The 15,760-nt window shown below is 42.9% G+C and overlaps 1 protein-coding gene across 2 annotated transcripts in view; it reads left to right on the top strand.

Annotated features, from left to right (window-relative positions):
• Positions 1-6,920: 6,920 nt before the first annotated feature.
• The window catches only part of LOC133418468 (src substrate cortactin-like), a 40,071-nt gene continuing 31,231 nt past the window's right edge, over positions 6,921-15,760 (top strand). For both annotated transcript variants that reach the window (XR_009770444.1, XM_061707163.1), the window contains exon 1: positions 6,921-7,062. The gene's annotated coding sequence lies outside the window, so the exon portion shown is untranslated. The remainder of the gene's footprint in view (positions 7,063-15,760) is intronic.

Below are 15,760 nucleotides of genomic sequence, written 5' to 3'. Positions count from 1 at the left end.
CAGATGAGTGACGGACACTGGCTGGTTTATGGTTCCACGTTGCACCAACGCAGATCTTACGGCGTAGGATACGCGGGGACGCGAACGTACGGTGCGCGTCCCCGCGTAGCCTACGCCGTCGATTTAACGCAGAACCATAAATCAGGCTTAACAAGCGCGCATTTGTCAGTTTTCTTTTCGTCTTTTCAACTGAGCAAACATAAACTGAGGGTGAATGCTGATGCTGATGCTGATGCTGATGCTGATGCTGGTGCTGGTGCTGGTGCTGGTGCTGGTGCTGGTGCTGATGCTCATGCTGATGCTGATGCTGGTGCTGATGCTGATGCTCATGCTGATGCTGATGCTGGTGCTGATGCTGATGCTCATGCTGGTGCTGATGCTGATGCTGGTGCTGGTGCTGGTGCTGGTGCTGATGCTCATGCTGATGCTGATGCTGGTGCTGATGCTGATGCTCATGCTGATGCTGATGCTGGTGCTCATGCTGATGCTGATGCTGGTGCTGATGCTGATGCTGGTGCTGGTGCTGATGCTGATGCTGGTGCTGATGCTGATGCTGATGCTCATGCTGATGCTGATGCTGGTGCTCATGCTGATGCTGATGCTGGTGCTGATGCTGATGCTGGTGCTGGTGCTGATGCTGATGCTGGTGCTGGTGCTGATGCTGATGCTGATGCTGATGCTCATGCTGATGCTGATGCTGATGCTCATGCTGATGCTGATGCTGGTGCTCATGCTGATGCTGGTGCTGGTGCTCATGCTGATGCTGATGCTGGTGCTGATGCTGATGCTGATGCTGATGCTGATGCTCATGCTGATGCTCATGCTGATGCTGATGCTGGTGCTGATGCTGATGCTCATGCTGATGCTGATGCTGATGCTCATGCTGATGCTGATGCTCATGCTGATGCTCATGCTGATGCTCATGCTCATGCTGATGCTCATGCTGATGCTGATGCTCATGCTGGTGCTGATGCACCCTGGTGTGTGAATGTGTGAATGTGTGGGTGAATGTTTGCAGTGTAAAGCGCTTTGGGGCTGTAGGAATACAGCTGGAAAGCGCTATATAAGTGTAAGCCATTTACCATTTTACCATTTTATCTGTCATCTGTCATCCTACGTCACTTTTTGTAAAGATTCATATCCGGCACTTTTTAATCCTCATATTGTACATTTCTGTTTATTTATGTTATACATTTTACTTTATTCTATCTCTCAGTTATCTCCATATATATTTGTTTGCTTTTATATTTTTATTTTTTATCTTTATTTTTACTGTATTTACTGTATTGCACCAATCACCACAACAAATTCCTTGTGTGTGTTAACAAACTTGGCAATAAACTTCTTCTGATTCTGATTCTGATTCTGATTCTTTCTGATTGATCGTCTGCAGGATCAGCAGAATAAAACCCTCTGGTATTTACTGATAAAACTCAACGACTCTGTCGTCTTTTCTTTGAACTTTATTATTTTACAATAAATTCTAAGCATCAGAAAATCAACACACTCTGGATTATTTAAAGGACAGCTGGGAGTCTGATATCTGCTAAAGCGTTCCCAGAGTTCCCAGCGTTCCCAGAGTTCCCAGCGTTCCCAGAGTTCCCAGAGTTCCCAGAGTTCCCAGAGTTCCCAGAGTTCCCAGCGTTCCCAGAGTTCCCAGAGTTCCCAGAGTTCCCAGCGTTCCCAGAGTTCCCAGCGTTCCCAGAGTTCCCAGAGTTCCCAGCGTTCCCAGCGTTCCCAGCGTTCCCAGCGTTCCCAGCGTTCCCAGAGTTCCCAGCGCTCCCAGAGTTCCCAGCGTTCCCAGAGTTCCCAGCGTTCCCAGCGTTCCCAGCTGGGAGTCTGATATCTGCTAAAGCGTTCCCAGCGTTCCCAGAGTTCCCAGCGTTCCCAGAGTTCCCAGCGTTCCCAGAGTTCCCAGCGTTCCCAGCTGGGAGTCTGATATCTGCTAAAGCGTTCCCAGAGTTCCCAGCGTTCCCAGCGTTCCCAGAGTTCCCAGAGTTCCCAGAGTTCCCAGCGTTCCCAGAGTTCCCAGAGTTCCCAGTGTTCCCAGAGTTCCCAGCGTTCCCAGAGTTCCCAGAGTTCCCAGCGTTCCCAGCGTTCCCAGAGTTCCCAGCGTTCCCAGCGTTCCCAGAGTTCCCAGCGTTCCCAGAGTTCCCAGCGTTCCCAGCGTTCCCAGCTGGGAGTCTGATATCTGCTAAAGCGTTCCCAGAGTTCCCAGCGTTCCCAGCGTTCCCAGAGTTCCCAGAGTTCCCAGAGTTCCCAGCGTTCCCAGAGTTCCCAGCGTTCCCAGAGTTCCCAGCGTTCCCAGCGTTCCCAGCGTTCCCAGAGTTCCCAGCGTTCCCAGAGTTCCCAGAGTTCCCAGAGTTCCCAGCGTTCCCAGCGTTCCCAGCTGGGAGTCTGATATCTGCTAAAGCGTTCCCAGCGTTCCCAGAGTTCCCAGCGTTCCCAGAGTTCCCAGCGTTCCCAGCGTTCCCAGCTGGGAGTCTGATATCTGCTAAAGCGTTCCCAGAGTTCCCAGCTGGGAGTCTGATATCTGCTAAAGCGTTCCCAGCGTTCCCAGAGTTCCCAGCGTTCCCAGCTGGGAGTCTGATATCTGCTAAAGCGTTCCCAGAGTTCCCAGAGTTCCCAGAGTTCCCAGCGTTCCCAGCGTTCCCAGCGTTCCCAGCGTTCCCAGAGTTCCCAGCGTTCCCAGAGTTCCCAGCGTTCCCAGAGTTCCCAGCGTTCCCAGAGTTCCCAGCGTTCCCAGAGTTCCCAGCGTTCCCAGCGTTCCCAGAGTTCCCAGAGTTCCCAGCGTTCCCAGCGTTCCCAGAGTTCCCAGCGTTCCCAGCGTTCCCAGCGTTCCCAGAGTTCCCAGAGTTCCCAGCGTTCCCAGAGTTCCCAGCGTTCCCAGCGTTCCCAGAGTTCCCAGCGTTCCCAGAGTTCCCAGCGTTCCCAGCGTTCCCAGAGTTCCCAGCGTTCCCAGAGTTCCCAGCGTTCCCAGAGTTCCCAGCGTTCCCAGAGTTCCCAGCGTTCCCAGAGTTCCCAGCGTTCCCAGAGTTCCCAGCGTTCCCAGAGTTCCCAGCGTTCCCAGCTGGGAGTCTGATATCTGCTAAAGAGTTCCCAGAGTTCCCAGCGTTCCCAGCGTTCCCAGAGTTCCCAGCTGGGAGTCTGATATCTGCTAAAGCGTTCCCAGAGTTCCCAGCGTTCCCAGCGTTCCCAGAGTTCCCAGCGTTCCCAGAGTTCCCAGCGTTCCCAGCTGGGAGTCTGATATCTGCTAAAGAGTTCCCAGAGTTCCCAGCGTTCCCAGCGTTCCCAGAGTTCCCAGCTGGGAGTCTGATATCTGCTAAAGCGTTCCCAGCGTTCCCAGCGTTCCCAGAGTTCCCAGCGTTCCCAGAGTTCCCAGCGTTCCCAGAGTTCCCAGAGTTCCCAGAGTTCCCAGCGTTCCCAGCGTTCCCAGCTGGGAGTCTGATATCTGCTAAAGAGTTCCCAGCGTTCCCAGCGTTCCCAGAGTTCCCAGAGTTCCCAGAGTTCCCAGCGTTCCCAGCGTTCCCAGCGTTCCCAGAGTTCCCAGAGTTCCCAGAGTTCCCAGCGTTCCCAGCGTTCCCAGCGTTCCCAGAGTTCCCAGCGTTCCCAGCTGGGAGTCTGATATCTGCTAAAGCGTTCCCAGAGTTCCCAGCGTTCCCAGCGTTCCCAGCGTTCCCAGCGTTCCCAGCGTTCCCAGCGTTCCCAGCGTTCCCAGAGTTCCCAGCGTTCCCAGAGTTCCCAGCGTTCCCAGCTGGGAGTCTGATATCTGCTAAAGCGTTCCCAGCGTTCCCAGCGTTCCCAGCGTTCCCAGCTGGGAGTCTGATATCTGCTAAAGCGTTCCCAGAGTTCCCAGCGTTCCCAGAGTTCCCAGAGTTCCCAGAGTTCCCAGAGTTCCCAGAGTTCCCAGCGTTCCCAGAGTTCCCAGCGTTCCCAGAGTTCCCAGCGTTCCCAGAGTTCCCAGCGTTCCCAGCTGGGAGTCTGATATCTGCTAAAGAGTTCCCAGAGTTCCCAGCGTTCCCAGCGTTCCCAGAGTTCCCAGCTGGGAGTCTGATATCTGCTAAAGCGTTCCCAGAGTTCCCAGCGTTCCCAGCTGGGAGTCTGATATCTGCTAAAGCGTTCCCAGCGTTCCCAGCGTTCCCAGAGTTCCCAGCGTTCCCAGAGTTCCCAGCGTTCCCAGAGTTCCCAGAGTTCCCAGAGTTCCCAGCGTTCCCAGCGTTCCCAGCTGGGAGTCTGATATCTGCTAAAGCGTTCCCAGCGTTCCCAGCTGGGAGTCTGATATCTGCTAAAGAGTTCCCAGCGTTCCCAGCGTTCCCAGAGTTCCCAGAGTTCCCAGAGTTCCCAGAGTTCCCAGAGTTCCCAGAGTTCCCAGAGTTCCCAGCGTTCCCAGCGTTCCCAGCGTTCCCAGAGTTCCCAGAGTTCCCAGAGTTCCCAGCGTTCCCAGCGTTCCCAGCGTTCCCAGCGTTCCCAGCGTTCCCAGCTGGGAGTCTGATATCTGCTAAAGCGTTCCCAGAGTTCCCAGAGTTCCCAGCGTTCCCAGCGTTCCCAGCTGGGAGTCTGATATCTGCTAAAGCGTTCCCAGCGTTCCCAGAGTTCCCAGCGTTCCCAGAGTTCCCAGCGTTCCCAGAGTTCCCAGCGTTCCCAGCGTTCCCAGCGTTCCCAGCGTTCCCAGCGTTCCCAGCTGGGAGTCTGATATCTGCTAAAGCGTTCCCAGAGTTCCCAGCGTTCCCAGAGTTCCCAGAGTTCCCAGAGTTCCCAGCGTTCCCAGCTGGGAGTCTGATATCTGCTAAAGCTTAACGGGGCAGAGGAATCAGAATGAATGGATGAACGTGTTAAAGGAAAACTCTTCTGTAGATTTTTCCCCTACAGATTTACAGATGTTTGTACATAAACACATCATTTATACTTTAACTAACTCTCTCATCTAGAACCGGTTAGTGAAACTTCAGAGTTCTAAGAATAATAAATAGTTTGGTGACGATACTGATCCATACGGATCCAAGATCAGATTTATTGATCCCAGAGGGAAAATCTGGAGTTACAGAAGCTCAAAGTCACAACATGAACTAGGACTAAATAAATGATAACCATAAATTAATAAAAATATGAAAAATAAAAATAAATGAAAAAATACAGTAAAAAAAAAAAAAAAAACAATAAAGATAAATTATAACTATGAAAAATAAAAAATACAGTAAAATAGAAACAGAATAAATGTACTATAAACATAGTAAGTGCAGTTTAATAAATAGTGTTTTACTAGTATAGTATAAAGGAATAGTCTGTTGTTCAGAGTAAAAAATAAAAGCCTTCCTGTTTCATTCAACCTTTTCAAATTAAGAGTCTAATTTAAGGAGCTGTTTCTGACGTTACGTTAAATACAGAACTAACATTATGGGATGTTCTGGGGATTAGATCTCTCCAGGGAAGTACTGAGAGGTCAGATATCTGGGGATTTAATTTTATTATTTCATTTAATTAATTATTTCATTTAATTAATTATTTCATTTTATTCATTATTTCATTTATTAATATAATCTTTCAGGAGTTCCGGCTTCAGCCGGTTCTGGTGTCGATTTTACTGGGATGTTGGAGGCACAAGACCAGAAATAATCAATCAATCAATCAATCAATCAATCAATCAATCAATCAATCAATCAATCAATCAATCAATCAATCAATCAATCAATCAATCAATCAATCAATCAATCAATCAATCAATCAATCAATCAATCAATCAATCAATGCCGTCTCTGTTTTTATGGTGTTTATTTTGGACCAAATACGCATCTGAATAATTGATTGATTGATTGATTGATTGATTGATTGATTGATTGATTGATTGATTGATTGATCGATCACCTGCAATCATTGAACTAAACAGTCGTCCTTCAAATCCATCATTCCTTCAGTTAAAACTGTTAAAATGTCTTGAATTAGTGAAACCACAGAATTCTGATCACTATGTGGAAATTAACTCATAAGAAAATGTTTCCAATCAATATACGGAAAACACTGGAAAAAAGAGTAAATAAATATAATTTAAAAGGAACAGAAATGTTTAAGAAAACAAGATTCAGGACTAAATTACTGGAACGTTGAGTTTCTGTAAAAGGTCTCAGTTTATGGAACAATCTGGAAACAGAAGTTAAGAAAGAAAATCAAACATTACATTTAAAAGAAAAATAAAATCCAGTTTGATGAAGAAAATCATGATAATTAAGTTAGGTGAGTTTTCTTTTTTCTCTCTTTTTAGCAACATTGTCATATTTTTTTTCCTTGACTCAAAAAAGAATATCTGTGTTTGACGACAGTTATTTTGTGTTATTTTATAACTTTGGTGTAGTTTTGGTTTTTAAATTAGGTTTATTAGAAAGTATTTTTTTTAAATTGTGTAATTTGTAATTTTTTATTATTACAATAATTTAAATTAGATTTCTTGGGAAAAAGGGACAGATAAAATAAGCTTAGTTTTCTTTCTGTTCCCTTTCATTCAAGGAAAGAGATGTTGTAATTATATTGAACTGTTTTGTTTTTCCTTTAATGAAATAAATAAGAAATAAATTAATAAATTAATAAATTAAATTAATAAATTAAATAAATAAATTCAATAATTACATTAATTAATTAATAAAATAAAATAAATAAATAAATTAAATAAATAAATAAATAAATAATTGATTAATTGATTGATTGATTGGTACCGGTTCCACGCAGCTGATTTACGGAACCTTTATAAAGTCCAGCTCCTGGTTCCTGGTCCGGCGGCTCCTTTAAGCTGATTTATGGTTCCGCGTTACACCGACGCAGAGCATACGCCGTAGGTTACGCGTCGACGTAATGCGGAACCATGAATCAGCCTTTAGGCTCGGTGGCCCCGCCCCCTGTGACGGCAGGCCGGGAATGCCCCGCCCCCTGTGACGTCAGGGCTGGACCTGGATTTCCGTGGGAGAACCGGAAGTGCTGGATCCCGGACTGTCTGAGACCAGCTGATCCAGAACCAGAACCAGGACCAGACCAGAACCAGAACAGAACCAGGACCGAGACCTCCGAGGGAAAGAGGTGAGTCTGAACCGGGACCGGGTCTGGTTTGGGTCCAGACCCGGAAAAACCAGGAAAAACCAGGAAATACCAGGAAATACCAGACCCACGTATGCGCGCTCCCGCGGTCTGGCCCCGGGTCTGGGCGGGTCCAGGTACAGAACCGGGGCCAGAACCGGGGCCAGAACCAGGGCTTCACCTGGACCGCAGGTGAAGCCCTGCGGAGATTTCTGATTTGTGGCCGCGGCTGAAACGTCAGATTTTCAGATTCTGAAGCTCAAGAATGAGATCAAGTAATTTTTAGGTAGAAACAACTTTTCATTAACAATTATTCATTAACAACTATTCAATTCAATTCAATTTTATTTTATTTTATTTGTATAGCGTCTAATACAACACAGTAGCCTCCAGGATGTTTCCAGAACCAGAACCAGAATAGGCAGGAGGTCAAGGCTACACTGCAAAAACTCTAAATCTTAACAAGAATATTTGTCTTATTTCTAGTTAAAATGTCTCATTTTAGTAAAAAAATCTCATTACACTTAAAACAAGACTAATCACTGGAAAAAAAAAAAAACATTTTCACTTGTTACAAGTAGATTTTCACTTAAAATAAGTAGAAAAATCTGCCAGTGGAACAAGATTTTTTTGCTTGTAATAAAAAGATAAATCTTGTTCCACTGGCAGATTTTTCTACTTATTTCAAGTGAAAATTTACCTGAAACAGGTGAAAATTGTCAAATAAGTTATTTTTCTGGTAATGACTCTTGTTTTAAATTTATTGAGATTTTTTTTACTAAAAATGAGACATTTCAACTAGAAATAAGACAAATATTATATAGTATATAGTGTATATGTAATATAGTGTAGCACAACATTCTGATAAAGACATTATTTAAGAAGGTTAAACTGACTCACCAATGACAGTTAATTCTTCCATAACCCCAAATAATCCAGGTAACGTGGAAAACAGGGTAATATTCAAAACGTTCTACATGCTTAGTCCTCTTTTAAAGTTTAGATCGTCTCCGTCATGGCAGCAAACTTGTGGATTATTTCTATAGCGTCTAATACAACACAGTAGCCTCCAGGATGTTTCCAGAACCAGAACCAGAACATAAACCCCCGAGCAATTATTACATAAACAATGGAAGTGAAAACTCCCCTAGTGGGAGAAAAGCCTGGTCCTGGTCCAGGTCCTGGACCAGAACCGGGACCGGGACCGGGACCGGGACCAAATGGGTCTGAACAAACAAACAAACACCAAAAACCAGCCCTTACATCAGAAATACAATTATCATTTACAGTTCCAAAATCAGATTTATTCTAACAGTCAGTTCATGTTCAACCTCTGGTTTTCCTTCAGACACGTTTAAGTTTAGACTCATTACATTAATGAACAAAAACACTAGAGTTCAGCATGAAAATGTTTTTTTTTTCATTTTTTATTCTTTATTTCATTCAAAATAGAACAACAAACTACTCAACACAAACACAAACGTTCCTAATGAATGAAAGGAGGCAGGAAGAAGAAGAATCTTATTTACTCGGACCCTTTTTTCCAAGAAGTCAAATTACAAAGAAAGTAAATTGAAAAATTAAAAAAGCAACAACTAAGTGAATATTTTTTTTTTAGATAAAATCAAATAGCCGCCGGCTATGGGGATGTCAATCAAACTTAACTAACATTTATCATTATATGTCGTTAACATATTGGCTTTAATTGTTCTTTTGAATGTAATGTTTGATTTGGATTCTTTGGAATCTTAAATGTGCCAGATTTAGACAAACAGGCTCATTTACATTTACATCTGCAGGTTGATGGAATAATAAATATAAAAACATTAAAGAGAACACACTAAAACACTAAAACACTAGAGAACAGAGTACAAACAATTAGTAAAACCATGACATAATAACTCTGAATAATGACAAACAACATAAATGAAGAACAAGAGACACAAACACATTAGCTCACACTAAAACACTAAAACACAAACGGGTATAAAAACAATAACCTGATCAAACCAGATCATAACAGCATGTTTGATTATCCACTGACTGTGTTTCCAGCATCAATAACTCTTAAAACCCCAATATGATCAATAACCCGGTTACACGGCCATGTAAACACCAATAACCCCTTTGAATAACCAGAATTTGCTCATATTCAGGTTTTTAAAAACCCCAATATGAGCCCTGGGTTACTCCTTTTAAACCTGAATATTGGGTCATGTAAACACCAAACGGAATATCTCCATCAAACGGAACAGGAATCTGTTTTCTGCACATGCTCTGTTCACAAGGAATCCTGGTCTTTTGAGTCCAGGAAGTTCTTCTAAACACGGAGAAACAAGACCAGGAGGAGACTAATCACTTCATAAATGTAATGAAGGATATGAACATTTCTGCATTTGTAGACGGTAGAAAGTACCGGGATAGAAGATTTACAAGAAGGAGAGAGAAAAGTTGAAGCAGCATTTGTTTTGAATTTGGATACAGGAAGAAGAAGCAGAAATGACGGGAATTGCGTCATTCCTATTTTTCCTCATTTTTTTCCTCTTTTGTTTCTCTTTTTCATCTTTTTTCCCTCCTTTTTTTTCTCCTTTTTTTCATCTTTTTTTTCCTCTTTATCTTCTTTTTTTCATCTTTTTTGCCTTTTTTTGCCTTTTTTTTCTATTTTTTTCATCTTTTTTCCCCTCTTTTTTTCCTCTATCTTTTTTCCTTCATCTTTTTTTCTCTTTTCAACTTTTTTTCCTCTTTTTCATCATTTTTTTCCTCTTTTTTTCCTCTTTTTTTCATTTTTTTGATAGCCAAATTTAAAAGAAGGAGAGAGAAAAGTTGAAGCAGCATTTGTTTTGGATTTGGATACAGGAAGAAGAAGCAGAAATGACGGGAATTGTGTCATCACGTTCTCCGTGCGTCGCTGGTTTGATCCAGATATCCTGAATGATTAATTACCATGCAAACGGAATATTCTGAATGTTTCAGTAACCGGAATATTAGCAATAACCTGAATTTTGACTGATGTAAACGTAGTCCGTGTTTGGTGTTTTTAGAGCAGGAATAAAGAGATGTGATTAGTTAGTTTAGTTCTATGGTTTAGTGTTGCAGGTACGAGCTGCTCCGGAGGAAAAGGCCGGCGGCCCAAGGACACTTTTCTTTAAACGAGGGTAAAGTAGAACTGTCTCTAATAGTGATAGGAAGAATATTCCAATATTCCCCCAAGATGGACAGAACATTCCTGCAGGAAAACTCCACATCTCCTCTGTCTCCACCCTGGTGTCTCTTTATTAGTTTATTATCATTATAACAGGACCATGCAGTTGAACAGAAAAGACAAACGAAGACAAGAAATATAACCCCCATAAACCAGACATAAAAAAACTATTAACTAACATATATTGCCAGATAATCATCAGACACAGGACCAATGTACATGAAAATGGATGAAAACATTTACATTATATTATCCCCAGTACTGGAGTTGTAAAAAAGAATCAGGGGGGATGTTGGATTTGATCATATGGGACAGATAATTTGTGCTGATTACAAATAATATAATATATTACAAATAATAGCAGTGACCAAAACACCTGCAGAAATCCTGCAGGAATGACATAGCAGCAGTTAAATGCAGCCTTCTGTAAGCTTTAAATATCCACTGGGCTTACATCAAATACATCAAAACACAACAATAAAAAACACTTTTCTGAACTTATCAATATGACTCTGTCCTTCACAGGATAAGTAACATGGATCACTGCAAAAACTCACAATCTTAACAAGAATATTTGTCTTATTTCTAGTTAAAATGTCTCATTTTAGTAAAAAAAATCTCATTACACTTAAAACAAGACTCATCACTGGAAAAAACAACAATTTTCACCTGTTTTAAGTAGATTTTCACTTGAAATAAGTAGAAAAATCTGCCAGTGGAAAAATATTTTTTTGCTTGTAATAAAAAGATAAATAGACCGATTTTCCTACTTATTTCAAGTGAAAATTTACTTGAAACTCGAAAATTGTCAAATAAGTTATTTTTCTGGTGTTATTTTTCTGGTGATGACTCTAAATGTTGAAATAGCAGTAAAACCACATTCATTGATGAAATGACATAAGGGATGGAAAGGAGGGATGGCAGTTTTACAGGGGGGGATGATTTGGACCGTTTTTATTTCAGGGGGGGAGGATTTGGACCGTTTTTATTTCAGGGGGGGATGATTTGGACCGTTTTTATTTCAGGGGGGATGATTTGGACCATTTTTATTTCAGGGGGGGAGGATTTGGACCGTTTTTATTTCAGGATGATTTGGACCGTTTTTATTTCAGGGGGGGATGATTTGGACCGTTTTTATTTCAGGGGGGATGATTTGGACCGTTTTTATTTCAGGGGGGATGATTTGGACCGTTTTTATTTCAGGGGGGGGATGATTTGGACCGTTTTTATTTCAGGGGGGGATGATTTGGACCGTTTTTATTTCAGGGGGGATGATTTGGACCGTTTTTATTTCAGGGGGGATGATTTGGACCGTTTTTATTTCAGGGGGGGATGATTTGGACCGTTTTTATTTCAGGGGGGATGATTTGGACCGTTTTTATTTCAGGGGGGATGATTTGGACCGTTTTTATTTCAGGGGGGGGTGATTTGGACCGTTTTTATTTCAGGGGGGATGATTTGGACCGTTTTTATTTCAGGGGGGGAGGATTTGGACCGTTTTTATTTCAGGGGGGGATGATTTGGACCGTTTTTATTTCAGGGGGGATGATTTGGACCGTTTTTATTTCAGGGGGGATGATTTGGACCGTTTTTATTTCAGGGGGGATGATTTGGACCGTTTTTATTTCAGGGGGGGATGATTTGGACCGTTTTTATTTCAGGGGGGATGATTTGGACCGTTTTTATTTCAGGGGGGGGTGATTTGGACCGTTTTTATTTCAGGGGGGGATGATTTGGACCGTTTTTATTTCAGGGGGGGGTGATTTGGACCGTTTTTATTTCAGGGGGGGGTGATTTGGACCGTTTTTATTTCAGGGGGGATGATTTGGACCGTTTTTATTTCAGGGGGGGAGGATTTGGACCGTTTTTATTTCAGGGGGGGAGGATTTGGACCGTTTTTATTTCAGGGGGGATGATTTGGACCGTTTTTATTTCAGGGGGGATGATTTGGACCGTTTTTATTTCAGGGGATGATTTGGACCGTTTTTATTTCAGGGGGGGATGATTTGGACCGTTTTTATTTCAGGGGGGGATGATTTGGACCGTTTTTATTTCAGGGGGGATGATTTGGACCGTTTTTATTTCAGGGGGGATGATTTGGACTGTTTTTATTTCAGGGGGGGATGATTTGGACCGTTTTTATTTCAGGGGATGATTTGGACCGTTTTTATTTCAGGGGGGGGTGATTTGGACCGTTTTTATTTCAGGGGGGATGATTTGGACCGTTTTTATTTCATGGGGGGATGATTTGGACCGTTTTTATTTCAGGGGGGGATGATTTGGACCGTTTTTATTTCAGGGGGGATGATTTGGACCGTTTTTATTTCAGGGGGGATGATTTGGACTGTTTTTATTTCAGGGGGGGATGATTTGGACCGTTTTTATTTCAGGGGATGATTTGGACCGTTTTTATTTCAGGGGGGGATGATTTGGACCGTTTTTATTTCAGGGGGGATGATTTGGACCGTTTTTATTTCAGGGGGGATGATTTGGACTGTTTTTATTTCAGGGGGGATGATTTGGACCGTTTTTATTTCAGGGGGGATGATTTGGACTGTTTTTATTTCAGGGGGGATGATTTGGACCGTTTTTATTTCAGGGGGGGATGATTTGGACCGTTTTTATTTCAGGGGGGGATGATTTGGACCGTTTTTATTTCAGGGGGGGATGATTTGGACCGTTTTTATTTCAGGGGGGGATGATTTGGACCGTTTTTATTTCAGGGGGGGATGATTTGGACCGTTTTTATTTCAGGGGGGATGCCATCCTCCCTCATCCCCCCTCAACTCCAGTACTGATTATCAGCATCCAAACCTCCACAAAGTTCAGGAAAAGCTGTCAGATCCTGTAAACGTCTCCGTGGATCCAGAACAGTTCCTGATCTGATCCTGATCTGTTCCAGAGTGAGATGATCCACCACTTCCTGATCCAGGGATTAGAGGATGATTAGAGGAGTCTTTTATTTAAACTAAACCCGTCTCCAGGAGGAACAGAACCGTCATGTTGGTCTGAGTTCACGCCTTTAACAGTCCTGTTTTTAATGAATTCCCTCAGAGGGGGCGGAGCTAAACCACGTAGAACAAGCACATTTGAAAACTATAAAAACTTAAAAAATTATTAGATGGATATAGACACATCATTTCTGAGCTCTGATAGAGAATAGACTCTAGTCTAGTTGACAACAACACAAAGCTCATTCAAATAGGCAGGAGGTCAAGGCTACACTGCCAAAACTCAAAATCCTAACAAGAATATTTGTCTTATTTCTAGTTAAAATGTCTCATTTTTAGTCCAAAAAATCTCATTAAACTTAAAACAAAACTCATCACTGGAAAAAACAACAATTTTCACCTGTTTCAAGTAGATTTTCACTTAAAATAAGTAGAAAAATCTGCCAGTGGAACAAGATACTTTTGCTTGTAATTAGAAGATAAATCTTGTTCCACTGGCAGATTTTTCTACTTATTTCAAGTGAAAATTTACTTGAAACAGGTGAAAATTGTCAAATAACAAGTTATTTTTCTGGTAATGACTCTTGTTTTAAATTTATTGAGATTTTTTGACTAAAAATGAGACATTTCAACTAGAAATAAGACAAATATTCCTGGTACGATTTAGAGTTTTTGAAGTGTAGCACAACATTCTGATAAAGACATTATTTAAGAAGGTTAAACTGACTCACCAATGACAGTGAATTCTTCCATAACCCCAAATAATCCAGGTAACGTGGAAAACAGGGTAACATTCAAAACGTTCTACATGCTTAGTCCTCTTTTAAAGTTTAGATCGTCTCCGTCATGGCAGCAAACTTGACAAATTGTCGCTGGAAAATTGGCTGGAACAGTTGCAGCCAATCAGTGTTGGCTGTAACTGTTCCACCAATCAGTGTTGGCTGTAACTGTTCCACCAATCAGTGTTGGCTGTAACTGTTCCACCAATCAGTGTTGGCTGTAACTGTTCCACCAACCAATCAGTGTTGGCTGTAACTGTTCCACCAATCAGTGTTGGCTGTAACTGTTCCACCAACCAATCAGTGTTGGCTGTAACTGTTCCACCAACCAATCAGTGTTGGCTGTAACTGTTCCACCAATCAATCAGTGTTGGCTGTAACTGTTCCACCAATCAGCGTTGGCTGTAACTGTTCCACCAATCAATCAGTGTTGGCTGTAACTGTTCCACCAATCAGCGTTGGCTGTAACTGTTCCACCAACCAATCAGTGTTGGCTGTAACTGTTCCACCAATCAGTGTTGGCTGTAACTGTTCCACCAATCAATCAGTGTTGGCTGTAACTGTTCCACCAATCAGTGTTGGCTGTAACTGTTCCACCAATCAGTGTTGGCTGTAACTGTTCCACCAATCAGCGTTGGCTGCAACTGTTCCACCAATCAGCGTTGGCTGTAACTGTTCCACCAATCAATCAGTGTTGGCTGCAACTGTTCCACCAATCAGTGTTGGCTGTAACTGTTCCACCAATCAGCGTTGGCTGCAACTGTTCCACCAATCAGCGTTGGCTGTAACTGTTCCACCAATCAATCAGTGTTGGCTGTAACTGTTCCACCAATCAATCAGTGTTGGCTGTAACTGTTCCACCAATCAGTGTTGGCTGTAACTGTTTCACCAATCAGTGTTGGCTGTAACTGTTCCACCAATCAATCAGTGTTGGCTGTAACTGTTCCACCAATCAATCAGTGTTGGCTGTAACTGTTCCACCAATCAGTGTTGGCTGTAACTGTTCCACCAATCAGTGTTGGCTGTAACTGTTCCACCAATCAATCAGTGTTGGCTGTAACTGTTCCACCAATCAATCAGTGTTGGCTGTAACTGTTCCACCAATCAATCAGTGTTGGCTGTAACTGTTCCACCAATCAGTCAGTGTTGGCTGTAACTGTTCCACCAGTCAGTGTTGGCTGTAACTGTTCCACCAATCAGTGTTGGCTGTAACTGTTCCACCAATCAATCAGTGTTGGCTGTAACTGTTCCACCAATCAATCAGTGTTGGCTGTAACTGTTCCACCAATCAGTGTTGGCTGTAACTGTTCCACCAATCAATCAGTGTTGGCTGTAACTGTTCCACCAATCAATCAGTGTTGGCTGTAACTGTTCCACCAATCAATCAGTGTTGGCTGTAACTGTCTCCGTCACTCCATTTCTCCGTGGTGCAGTTCCCCCCGTGACCGCTAATTCCTGATCTTTTCCTGAATGGTTTATCCGACTTTTCCGGTCACAGTTAATCAAAGAGATAAGGACAACTATTGTGCAAAAAAACAAAACAAAAAAAATCACACATACACGAAGAAAAGAGGCTGAAAGTTCACGACTGCTTCAAACTGGAAACTGGAAATGCGTTGCTACCAAGAACCAATCACAGCCCTCTCTGTCTGCGTTTGGTCTGCGTCGCCTCCACGCGGAGTTACAATGTGTGGGAGGTGCAGGTCAGTGACGGCGTCAGTGACCCTCTCAGACCAGAACCCTCTCAGACCAGAACCCTCTCAGACCAG

Source organism: Cololabis saira, chromosome 2 (assembly GCF_033807715.1).
Source record: "Cololabis saira isolate AMF1-May2022 chromosome 2, fColSai1.1, whole genome shotgun sequence".
NCBI classification, from domain to species: domain Eukaryota; kingdom Metazoa; phylum Chordata; class Actinopteri; order Beloniformes; family Belonidae; genus Cololabis; species Cololabis saira.
This window is presented reverse-complemented; position numbering and strand designations above follow the sequence as displayed.